Below are 11,272 nucleotides of genomic sequence, written 5' to 3' on the forward strand. Positions count from 1 at the left end.
TGCCGGCAGGCTCCTCTCTCCACCGCCCTCTGGACCCAGAAGCAGGGACACCAGCAGAGGCCAAGCAGGAGTCCCACGGGGGCTGAGAGCAACAGTGTCACCACAGGTGCATGAGCCCTGGGAGTCCCTGATGACACACACCCGTCAGCTGCAGTCTACGACACGAGAGTGGTCATGAGGGAACCGAGACCCGGGTCACACACGGGTGTGCAATCCCCTGCCAGCCCCTCCCAGCCCCTGAGCCCTGCCCCCACCCGGTCACCAGCAGGGCGCGCCCTCTCGGGCTAAGAGGAGGTGGCTCTTCTGCAGCTCCCATCTTCCAACAGCAGGGCAAGAAGCTGCCCCTCGGCTCTCCAGTCCTTTGCCCAGCACCAAGGCAGAACAGCAGCCCAGAAGTCTCTTCCACCCACGCCAGCCCATGATCTAACGGCAGGGCAGGGCATCAGCAGTGTCGAGCCCAGGCAAGACTGGGAGTGGACGGCGGGAACACGCTTCCGGCATCTGCGCGAGTGCCCCAGGCGCTCCCAACTCTGTTTTGACCTTGCAGTGCCTGCCTCCGGCACCACTGCTGCCCCCTGCTGGCTCAGGGAGGTACGAACCAGAATTGCTTGGTTCGCTACCTCGGTCACACCATTTGGAGGAACTTGAAAAACAAGGGTCATCTTTAGAATGTTAAAGTAAGATCATCTTAAACAGTGGAAAATTCTTCAGAATATCCTCACTTTCCAAGCCCCGCTGTCAATCAACACTACAATGTCTCCTTTAAACACACACACACACACACACACACACACACACCGTCCTCTGTCCCAGGTCTATTGGGGACTTGGACGGGGATTCCTGCCTTCTCCTGCCTCCAGTAAAGGTAAGGTCTCATATTCCTCACTCTGCTCTCCTCTCCTCTGGGGGAAAGAGGAGTGATCTGTGTGGGTCAGCAGAGCCTTTAGGGGTCCATTACAAGGCACAGGCCACTGAAGAGTGAGGTTCGTAGGGGTGCAGCTGAGACAGGAACCCTACATTGTAACAGGGGTCCCCAGGAAAAGGAGGAGTTCCAGGGTCCCTGCCCCACCCAAAGGAGGGTGGAGCTGAGCACAGAAGAGAAGACTCTGGAGAAGAAACTGAAGAGGAAGGAAGCAGGATGGAGCCAGGAGGAGACTGAGGGAGGCACATGGGACAGAGACATGTGATGAAGAGGCTCTTGTTCCTTGGTCCTGGGCTGGGTGAAACAGAGGTGGGTGAGAGACCTATGGGGAGGTTGACTATGGCAGTGCTTACCTTGATTTTGATTTTGCTCTCTTCCTCCCAGACTTGTCTGGCCATGTATGACCCAGACTTGTCTGGCCATGTCTGACTCTTTTCCATGGGTCCCAGCCAGAAGGTGCTTTAGTCTTGTGGCGGGCTTTCAGGCCTTGCTTTGGGCCAATCCTTTTTGGGTGGACTTTTACCCACGAGGGGATAGGTAAGTTCGGTATTCTTTGTCTTTTCTGTATTGCACACTCATTGTATTAAAGGTCTTATATGTTTTGCCTTGATGCAGCAGATGGCAAAACCTGTTTGGAGCGGGCAGGTTTGGGGGTCTTGGGGTGCCCCTCTCCCTGCTCTGTAACTACTGGCCCATGTAGACTCCCCTTGTATCCCACAAGAGTGTCGCCTCGTGGGCAGCAACCTTGGGCGCAGCGTGGGACGAAGGGAAGACAACTCAATGTCCAAGTAGATAGGGAGAGAGACAGAGGGGGACTTGCACCTATGGAGATCCAGCAACTCCCCCCCCCATCCCTGCCCCCCAAAGTCTCACATTTGTTTAGTGTCAGATTCAGGGAAGGTGGGCGAGGCAGGGGTTGTGGTAGGTGCTGATGATGGAGCCATCCCCATGGGGCTCACAGACAGATACTCTGCGAAGTTTGGGTTCTGAGTCAGGACCTGAGGTATGAACTGGTCCCCGTGGGCCCTACCCTGGACGAGACAGCCCACTGCATACTCCCTTCAGCCAGGCCTCTGGGTGCCTAAAACAGAGTCTGGGAGCCCCACTGCTGCCTCGAACAGTTCAGAGAACTTTTATTCACTAATGTGGCTCCCCTGATTCCATAAAGTATCAGTTCTACCATCAGGGCATTTCAATATTTTTATCTCTCAGTTTCACTGTTCAATGATGTCTTGTTCAATCAAATAACAGCAATGTATTGAGCATCAATGATGCTCACCCTGAGCTGGGGCCAGGGATACAGAGAAAAATACCTGGGACCTTCAGAGAAGTCACTAGTCTTCCAGTGTGGAGAAAAAGATGTGGGAACCTACCATTAGAGGGCTCTCAGCCCAGAGAAATGGGGGTGCCAAGTTTGCATAAAACTGAGGGGGAGGGTACAGACCTATGGAGGAGATAGAGCTAGTGAGATACTTAGCAGAGTCCACCAGAAGAATCAGTGGCCAGGGAATTCCAGATGGACATTCCACGCAGAGAGCAAAGCCCATGAAAACTAACTCAGTTATCATTTCCCACATTCAACCAGGACTTTATCCTATGACTCCCTCAATAAGTATCAGCCAATGCTGATTTTTCCTTGACTGTTCTTAGAACTATGAAGCTGGACATGAGGTAGGAAGACAGGAGGAAGCTGGGTGATGGCTTAAATGTCTCACTCTCTCTCTCAAATCTCCATCCAAGACAGTCCTAAAGTTAAGTGATAATGGGAATCTATCCAATGATGAATGGCCTGCTAGAACAGAAAATCACAATGAGAAGAATCTTCAAATGATTTCTACCATCTTCACCTTGGCCGGGGGCTCTTAAAGCAATCCCTGGAGCTAGAGCTCAGCCTTTCCACCTGAATTGCAAACCAAGAGCAGAATCTCATGCCTGGAGGGACTGCAGAGATTTGTCACCCTTCATATACTTGAATGACAGAACAGTCATCCTTATTATGTCTTCATTGAATTCTCAGCTTAGATCTGACAGTGAAGCATCTACACAGACTGTCCTAGGTTAGGTCTCTTCACTGGAGTAAAGCAGCCCCTGGGTTCTGGCCATTGGGGTAGCCTGGTGTGCCACAGACAAGATGTGGTGGGGAGGGAACAAAGGGAAGAGTTTCTGGGGCTTCAGTGGAGGCAAGTGGAGGGCTGCTGGGGTTTCAGTGGTGGGTGTGGTGAGATCGCATACATTCTAAACGTAGGCACCTATACCCCCAAGATGTATACTGTGTAAATCTACACACCTCAATAAATATAACTTTTATTAAAAAGAATAGAGGAGGGCCCTCCCTGGTTGTGCACCACATTATGAAGCTTTCAGTAGCCATTGCAGCACAAGCTCGATCCCACACGGGGGAGCTGGCTCACATGGCACAGCAGACCTCTCCTGCCCCGCCCTCTGCTCCCCTCAGCAGTGTACTTCATTGATCTGCCTGTTCTGTTGCCCACTCTGTCTCTGGTGAATCCTCTCAACCCCTGCACCTGGGGCCTGTACCCCTGTTCTGTGTGCATCAATAAATAAATCTTAAAAAAAAAATAGGGAAGCTGTAGCTGAGTCTGAGAGCTGGACTGGAGCCCCCAGCACCCAGAAAGGAGGCTGCAGGTCCCCGGAAGCAATGGCCCCTATGGTGCCAACAAGGCTTTAATCTGTCACAGACAGACTGCTGCGTCAACACTACCCAAGCCAGAACTTCACATCGGGTGGGGACTCGTGCACCCGGGGGGGGGGGGGGGCCACTGCGTGTGTCAACCATCTCATCTCATCAAGGCATTGGGCCAGTACAGCGCTTCTGTTCCATACTCGCCTGTCTTCCAACAGGTCAGCCACCATGTAAATGGGTTGACCTGATCTTCCTTGTGTCCCCAAGGTGAGGTCAGGCCCCAGCCAGGAGCCCTGTAAATTTTTTGAGTCTAGAAATAGACCCACATGTATCCACAAGCCCACCTACAAAGTAAGAATTCAGGCTTTACATTTCTCATCAAAAAATCCCAGAATTCTCAGAGCTGTGGATTCCTGGCAGGATGCCAGCACAGAGACCTCAAAGATTGGGACCCACAGTGCCTCCCTAAGAGCTAAGAAGTAGAATCAAGTCCATATTTGAGGGTGCAACCCTGAAATCCAGCCTCCCTTGAGCCTGAAAATCCCCCCAAAAAATGTTGGTTTAGAGATGCAAGTCAACAAGTAATGAGTAACAAGTTTCAGGGGTGCAGCATTATAAGTCAACATCTATAGATATTATGTTCATCACTAACTCTACCCTTCGCTTTTTACCTGATTCATTCACTCCTCTTCCCTCTTCCTTTCTGGTAAACACTGAAGTTTTGCTTGGTCCTGTTTAGCTCATTCATTTGTTTTATCTTTCATGTACCACATAGGAATGAAATCACATGGTATTTGTCTTTTTCCATCTAATTTATTTCACTAAGAAGAATATCCTCTAGTTCCATCCAATCTGTTGCAAATGGCAGGACTGCACTTACTTTATACCTGAGTAGTATTTCACTGTGTATCTCTGCCACACCTGCTGTATCCAATAAACTGTCAAGGGGGCTGAGGATGTTGCCAACTCTTTGCTATTGGGAGTAGCCCTGAAATAACAAAGGGGTTGGCACTGTTGTTTATTGTCAGTCGCTTCTCTTTCTCTCTGACTCATGTATACATATATCCATCTCATGCAGAATGATCAGGACCCTTCCTGGGTCCATGGACCGAAGGTCACCTCCCTCCCTATCTCTGCAGAACACCGGACAGCAGACCCTAGCATACCCTTGGCAATGTCTCAAATCAAAAGTGAATCAAAAACTCCAAACTCACAAAATCCATAAAGCCTTTAATTATCAATATATATATATATTTATAAACCTAATCCATCACTCTATAACAGAAGACCACGATCTGGGATTAATAGTAAATGCCAGGGGAGATGGGCAACAGCAATTTATTTCTGCAGTTCTTTGTGTTGTCAGATCACAAAATCAAAGATTAGAACTGTTCTTGAGCCCTATCACTCCTAAGTGCTAATTCTCAAATAGTGTCTTAAGGGAAGCCAAAGAAGTAGAGGACAGGATCCAGGACTACCCACAGAAATGATGACTTTCACCTCACAGTCTTTAATGCCCACTTTGTGCCACATTACATTTTGCTTAGAATTGATTTGTGTGAGTATGTGTGTTTGGATGAACTTGTCTGAGTCACTGTGCCCAGATATTTGGTCCAAGTTGCTTCTACATCTTGTAGGTGGGGTTAATATTTAAGTCAGTAGTCTTTGAGTAAAATATATCACCCTCCCTAACATGTGCAAGCCCTGAAGGCTGATTAGAGAAAAGACTTCCCCCAAGGGAATTCCAAGTGGACGGCCTTTGGATAGGGAAGCTTGGTCATGGCACGAAGAAACAGCAAGTGGAATGAAAGGCAAAGTAGATGTTACAGCCCCAACCCCCCTCGTAATGACCTTTCTCCCTGGATTTCCACACCCAGAAAACTACCTTGTTGAAGCCCAATAGGATAATCTTGGACTGACACACCTGAAAAAATCTCTCTCATCCTGTGCTGTCCTTCCTGTGTTACTTAACAGGTAGTGCAAAGTAGGGTCTTTTGTACAAAGAAGGAGTTTGACAAGTGTTTTGGGGAACTGGAGAGTTACTGGTGCAGGAACTCAGGGGGAATCTCCCCGCCTAGGCAGGCCGGCAAGCTGAGGCAATTCAGACCATGCTGCCGCCTGGTGGCAGACAGGAACATTAGGAAAACAGAGTTGTCTGCCTCCTGTCGTTTTATTAAAAATAGGTAGGACTTGTAGTATGCAATTGCTCAGAAGTGGACAGGAACTTTCTTAAATTATCTGAAACCAAATTTCCTGATTTTGCAGTCCCACCTACATCAAGGAAAATTAGTCCCTGGTCTTATTACATGCTTGGAGATTGGAGATTTCCCTCAGCACACAGCCCACAGAAGGCACTGCCCAGGATACTTAGTGGTTTTCTTTTCATCTATGCTCTCTCTCACTTGTCCCAGTGAGGCCCACGTTGATTCCCTGTTGTAGGAAGCTGGAAATGGTATAGTCACAGGAGCCCACAGGAAGCAGAAGCTGGCTGACAAGTTTTATGTGTCATTACTAACTGGGGTCCACCCCGTGGTCACAAGGATGGATCCACATCTACATGTAAATCAATGTAATTCACCACATCAACAAATGGAAATGCAAAAGCCACACGATCATATCAATAAATACAAAGAAAACACTTGCTGAGATTCAGCATCCATTTATGGAAATAGAAGGAATGTATCTTAACAAAATAAAGGTCATAAGTGACAAACCCATGGCTAACATAATGCTCAGTGGTGAAAAACTGAAAGCTTTCTCGCTAATGTTAGGTTTAAACAGAGATGTCCATTCTGCAATTTAACATAGTTTTGGGAATCCTAGCTAGAGCAATTAGACAAGAGAAATATATAAAAGGAATCCAAATGGAGAAAGAAGTAACATTATGATTTGAAAATGGCATGGTAATGTATTTAGAAAACCACAAAAGCTACATTAAAAAAAAAAACTATTAGAAACAATAAATCAGTACAGTCAACTGACACGCTATAAAATCAATATACATTCCAATATGAAAACAGCAAACTAGAAAAAAAAGAAATTAAAAAATCAACTCCATTTACTATCTCAGCAAAAAGAAATACATAGTAATAAACAAAGTATTTAAAGGACTTATACAATGAAAACTGTAAGACATTATTTGAATAAATAGAAAGCACAGAAAAATGAAAAAATACTCCTTGATAATAAACTGGAAGAATTAACATTATTACAGTGACCATCTCACCCAAAGCAAAATGTAATATACAGATACAGTTTTAATGCACTTTCTACCAAAGGTCCAATGGCAGTCTTCAAAGAAAGAGAACAAACATTACTGAATTTTATATGGAACCATGAAAGATACTACATAGCAAAGTAACTCTGTCCAAAAATGGAGGTATCACACTCCCAGACTTCAGGCTATATTACAAAGCAATAGTAATCAAAATAACACACACACACAAACTAATGAAATAGAATTAAAGGCCCAGAAATAAATTCACACTTTTCTGGACAGTTAATGAGTTCTTTGTACATCTTAGATATTACCCCCTTGTCAGACAGAGAAGCCAGGAGTACACAATCTTCAATAAATGGTGCTGGGAAAACTAGACCATCACCTCATAAAATACATAAAAATCAGCTCAAAATACATCAAAGACCTCAACTCATATAATACACAGAAGTAAATAAAGGCAACACTTTCCACAACATTGGCTTCAAGCATGCTTTTGGGAACTCTACTCCAATGGCAAGGTTAACAAGAGCAAAGATAGAAAGTGAAACTACCACATGTTAAAAAGCTCTGTACTCTGAAAAAAAATCATTAAAAGGTAAAACCTCCTACTGAGTACATTTGCACATCATATATCTGAGAAGGGATATTATCTAAACTATTAAAATAACTCACAAGTCAACGAAAGAAAATGACTCGATCAAAAAAAAAAATGGCGGAAGTGCTAAATAGAACCTTCTCCAAAGAGACGCACAGAGGACAAACAGACATATAAAAAATGCTTCTCCTCAGGGAAATCCAAATCAAAACCTCAATGAGATATCACCTCACACCTGTGAAATCTCCTCACACCTGTGAAAATGGCTCATATCAAAAAGACCAGAAACAGTGTGTTGGAAAGAGTGTACCGAGAAAAACAATCCCTCTTACACAGTTGGTGGGATGAAGACTTATCTAACCCTTTTGGAAAGCAGTATATAGTTTCTCAAAACATTCAGAATAGATCTACCATATGATCCAGCAATTCTACTCCAAGAATTCTATCTAAAAACAGGAACTCAAAGGGATATGTGAGCATCTGTGCTACTTCTAGTAGTATTTAGATAGCAAAGTTATGGGGAAAACCTAAGTACTTGTGAAAGATGAATGAACTAAAAAGATGGGAATGGAACTGGAGGAGATTATGCTAAACAGAAAAGTTAAGCCAAAAGGAGAAAGCTCTATACCAGATTATTTCACTCAATAAACCCTAAAATCTTCCTGTAGAACTGAGACTTCTAAAGGGGAAGTGTGGGCTGGGAGGCATGGGGGGAGGGGGTCTAAAAGACTCTGGTGAAGGATTTGTTTTGGTTGTGGGTGAGATTAATAACATATATGTGAATAGGCCTAAACTTATACATCTAAACCACATACCATATTGTCAACCAAGTATTTCCTCAATTAAAAAAAAAAGAAACCCAAAATAAAAACAGGGGTTGGGGTTGAATCCTATAAGGAATCAAATTCCTCACTAGAAAATAGATCCACTTCAAGCACAGATAGGTCCTAAAAGCTCATAAGTGTGCATTTTACTGAGTTATAGGGTCTCTATTTAACACATGCAGCTCAGATAATGCCTCCAGGTACTTGAGAAAGCAGTTCTGTTTGTGAATTGATTGATAAAGAAGTCAGAGACAAACTCAAATCTATTTCCTCAATTAGGGAAGGAATGCAGGTTATGTAGTTTTGAGGAACCAGAAAGCAGATGAGGGGTAAAGAAACGTGCACTTGGCTGAAACATTGCTGCCCAAGATACCCACTGTTGATTAAACACAGGACACTTCACACATGAAGTATGAAGAGGCTTTTCTTCACCTGGGGTTTTGAGCTTCTCTTGCTGTGGTCTGGACACCAGGGATTCTCTTCTGTGTTCTCAGTCTCCGGCCAGCCATGGAGACCAGCTCAAGGCTGTTTGCTCTTATTAGCTCAGGCTATGTCAGATAAATTGTGTCTACAAATATAAATCTCAAAGACATTAGTTAAGCTTTCTTTTCTCTCTCATACTCAGGGCCTACAAGCAATTTAGTCAGTTAGCATTGGATTCAAGCAGAGAATAGTACTGGCCAGGGAAGCACCTTGGTCCCATCTCTCCCCTCCCTCTGCAGTCCCTGCCATGAGCCCAAAGTCATCTGGGTGAAGGAGGGAGGAGAAAGAGAAACTCCAATAGCAAATAAAGGAAATACTCTCCTTTCTGGTGCCAGTGCGAAAGAGAAGGGAATCCAACATCCAGGGAAATATACTTGCCAACTATTGACATGATTGTTTATACTGATAGACACTCTTATTGTCTAAGCAAGATCCTAAAAGTCAGTGGCATCTCCTCCAGCTTCTTCCCACAAGGAAGAGACAAGCCAGTTCCATGGAGCGGGTTTGAGAGATGCTAAGGGAAGGAATAGAGCTGTTTCCTGGAGGTATCCTGCGATTCCTGCCTGTTCAACAAGTATTACAGAGAGTTAGAAAAGGAGGGAGGGAAGAAAAACTTCACCTAACAAACAGAAAACAGGATCCAAGTGAAGTCAAAATTGCTGATGCTTAGAACTCTGGTCTGGTACAATATATGGATGACAAGGCCTGCGGGCCTAGGGGAGCCACTGAATGACCCGGTCACTTTAGTAATGTTTAGATTTCTATTAGATTTCTATCTTTCACCAATAATATGTATGCCAGTTCTCCTTACTCAGAACTGAAATCATCCATGAACAGTTATTATGGAAATAACCTATCTTTCTGTGAACACCATCAGGAGAGTGAAGGAGAAAGGACAATAAGTGAAGGGAAGAGGAGGGGAGGGTCAGGTAGGAACAGGAAGAGGAGTGAGGATAGGTGAGGGAGGGGAGGAAAAAGGGGGAGAGGAGAGGGAATGAAAGGGAGAGAGGGGAGGGGAGGGGAGAGGTTGAAATCAGCAAGGCAGCAAACCAAGGAATGAAGAAGCCAGGAAAACAATCACAAAAATACTAATGATCTGTATAACAAATATTTATTGGGGACTCTTCAAATGCATGATCTGACTGAATCTCTGACAGGCTCCTGAGTGTGGTGAGGCAGCATGCTGGGTGAGGATGAAGGTTTTGCGCTTGGAAATATGCCTGGCATGTTACAGGCACTCCACATCAGTTATTTTTACAATGAGATAGGTGCTATTATTTCCATATTTTACAGATGAGGGAACTGAGACTTAGATTAAGTGCGATCATACACCCCTTGGTGTTTGAGTCAATGTTGGGCTGCAACAGTGTGCTGGTCCCAGTGGGCTGGACCAGACAGGTCAGGTGTGTGGCAAGCTGTGCCATCATACAGTCTGTGACGTTTGCGCAACCCCATGCATTTCGGAACAGCCCCACTGTTAAGTGAGACATGACTATAATTACCACAAATTACTATGGGTGCTTTGGTAAGTAGAGCATGAGGCAGGATTTGAACCCAGGGGTCTGACTCCAGGGTGCTCACTCAACCCTAATGTAGACCAGGTTTTGACACCCACTCGTCTCCCCTTCCGGCCTCTCTCCTCCTGAGACCCAGCTGCCCAAGGTGCCTACTGTTTGTTTTGTCTTGGCCCTGCTTCCACTCACTGCCAACCAAGCCCTGAGCCAAAGGGGAGGATAACACCTGAAATGCTGAGCACAGCACTGCCTGAGGCCTCGAACTTTGTGGAGGGTTTTAAAGACTGAAAAGGCGATGGACAAATTATGGCCTAGTAAAAGGCCAGTGAACAATAGACTTCACTCAGTGGGGACTTAATGAGCAAGAAACTGAAAGAGAGAAAGAGAAATTAGAGATCAGCCTTTTGACATCACTGTCACAAATGACGGTCTTCTCCAAACCCAGATAAGCAGCTTTGGCCCAGAGCTGAGCAGAAGGTGGAGCTGTGTGCCGAACTGGGTGTGAAAGATGCTTCTTAACAGCTTTGAAGAGATGGAGCTCGTGAATAGAATTATGAGAGAAACAAGGTGGGCTGAAAGGACTGAGCTACACTGGGCTACACTGGGCTACACTGGGCTACACTGGGCTACACTGGCAATGGGCCTTACACCAATTGCCCCAGAGAAAAGGGGTTCAATTCTGGTCCAACCCCCGCCACTTTCATTTTGGGTTTCAATTGTATATGACAGTGAATCTTTGTAAATGCCAAATAAATCCTACCATGGGATTCCATTTCTCCCTCATTCCCTTATTTCTTCTCTCCTCCAATCCTCTCTCTAGGCCATCCCATTCCAATGCACACAATAAATATGTGTGGATCTGACATGAACCCCAGGTCTCAGGTCTGCCCAGGGCCACCGGAGCGGAGCTGTCTTTCTAGTAATCATTCCAGATGGTTCATTGCAATCCCACTCATCATCCTCAAACTCGAGCTCGTCTTTTTTTTTTTTTTTTTTTCAAGCAGAAGACGGCATACGAGATGTCGAGCAGTGACTGGAGTTCAGACGTGTGCTCTTCCGATCTTTTTTTA

This window comes from Condylura cristata, unplaced genomic scaffold (assembly GCF_000260355.1).
Source record: "Condylura cristata isolate star-nosed mole 26May11 unplaced genomic scaffold, ConCri1.0 scaffold00040, whole genome shotgun sequence".
NCBI lineage: Eukaryota > Metazoa > Chordata > Mammalia > Eulipotyphla > Talpidae > Condylura > Condylura cristata.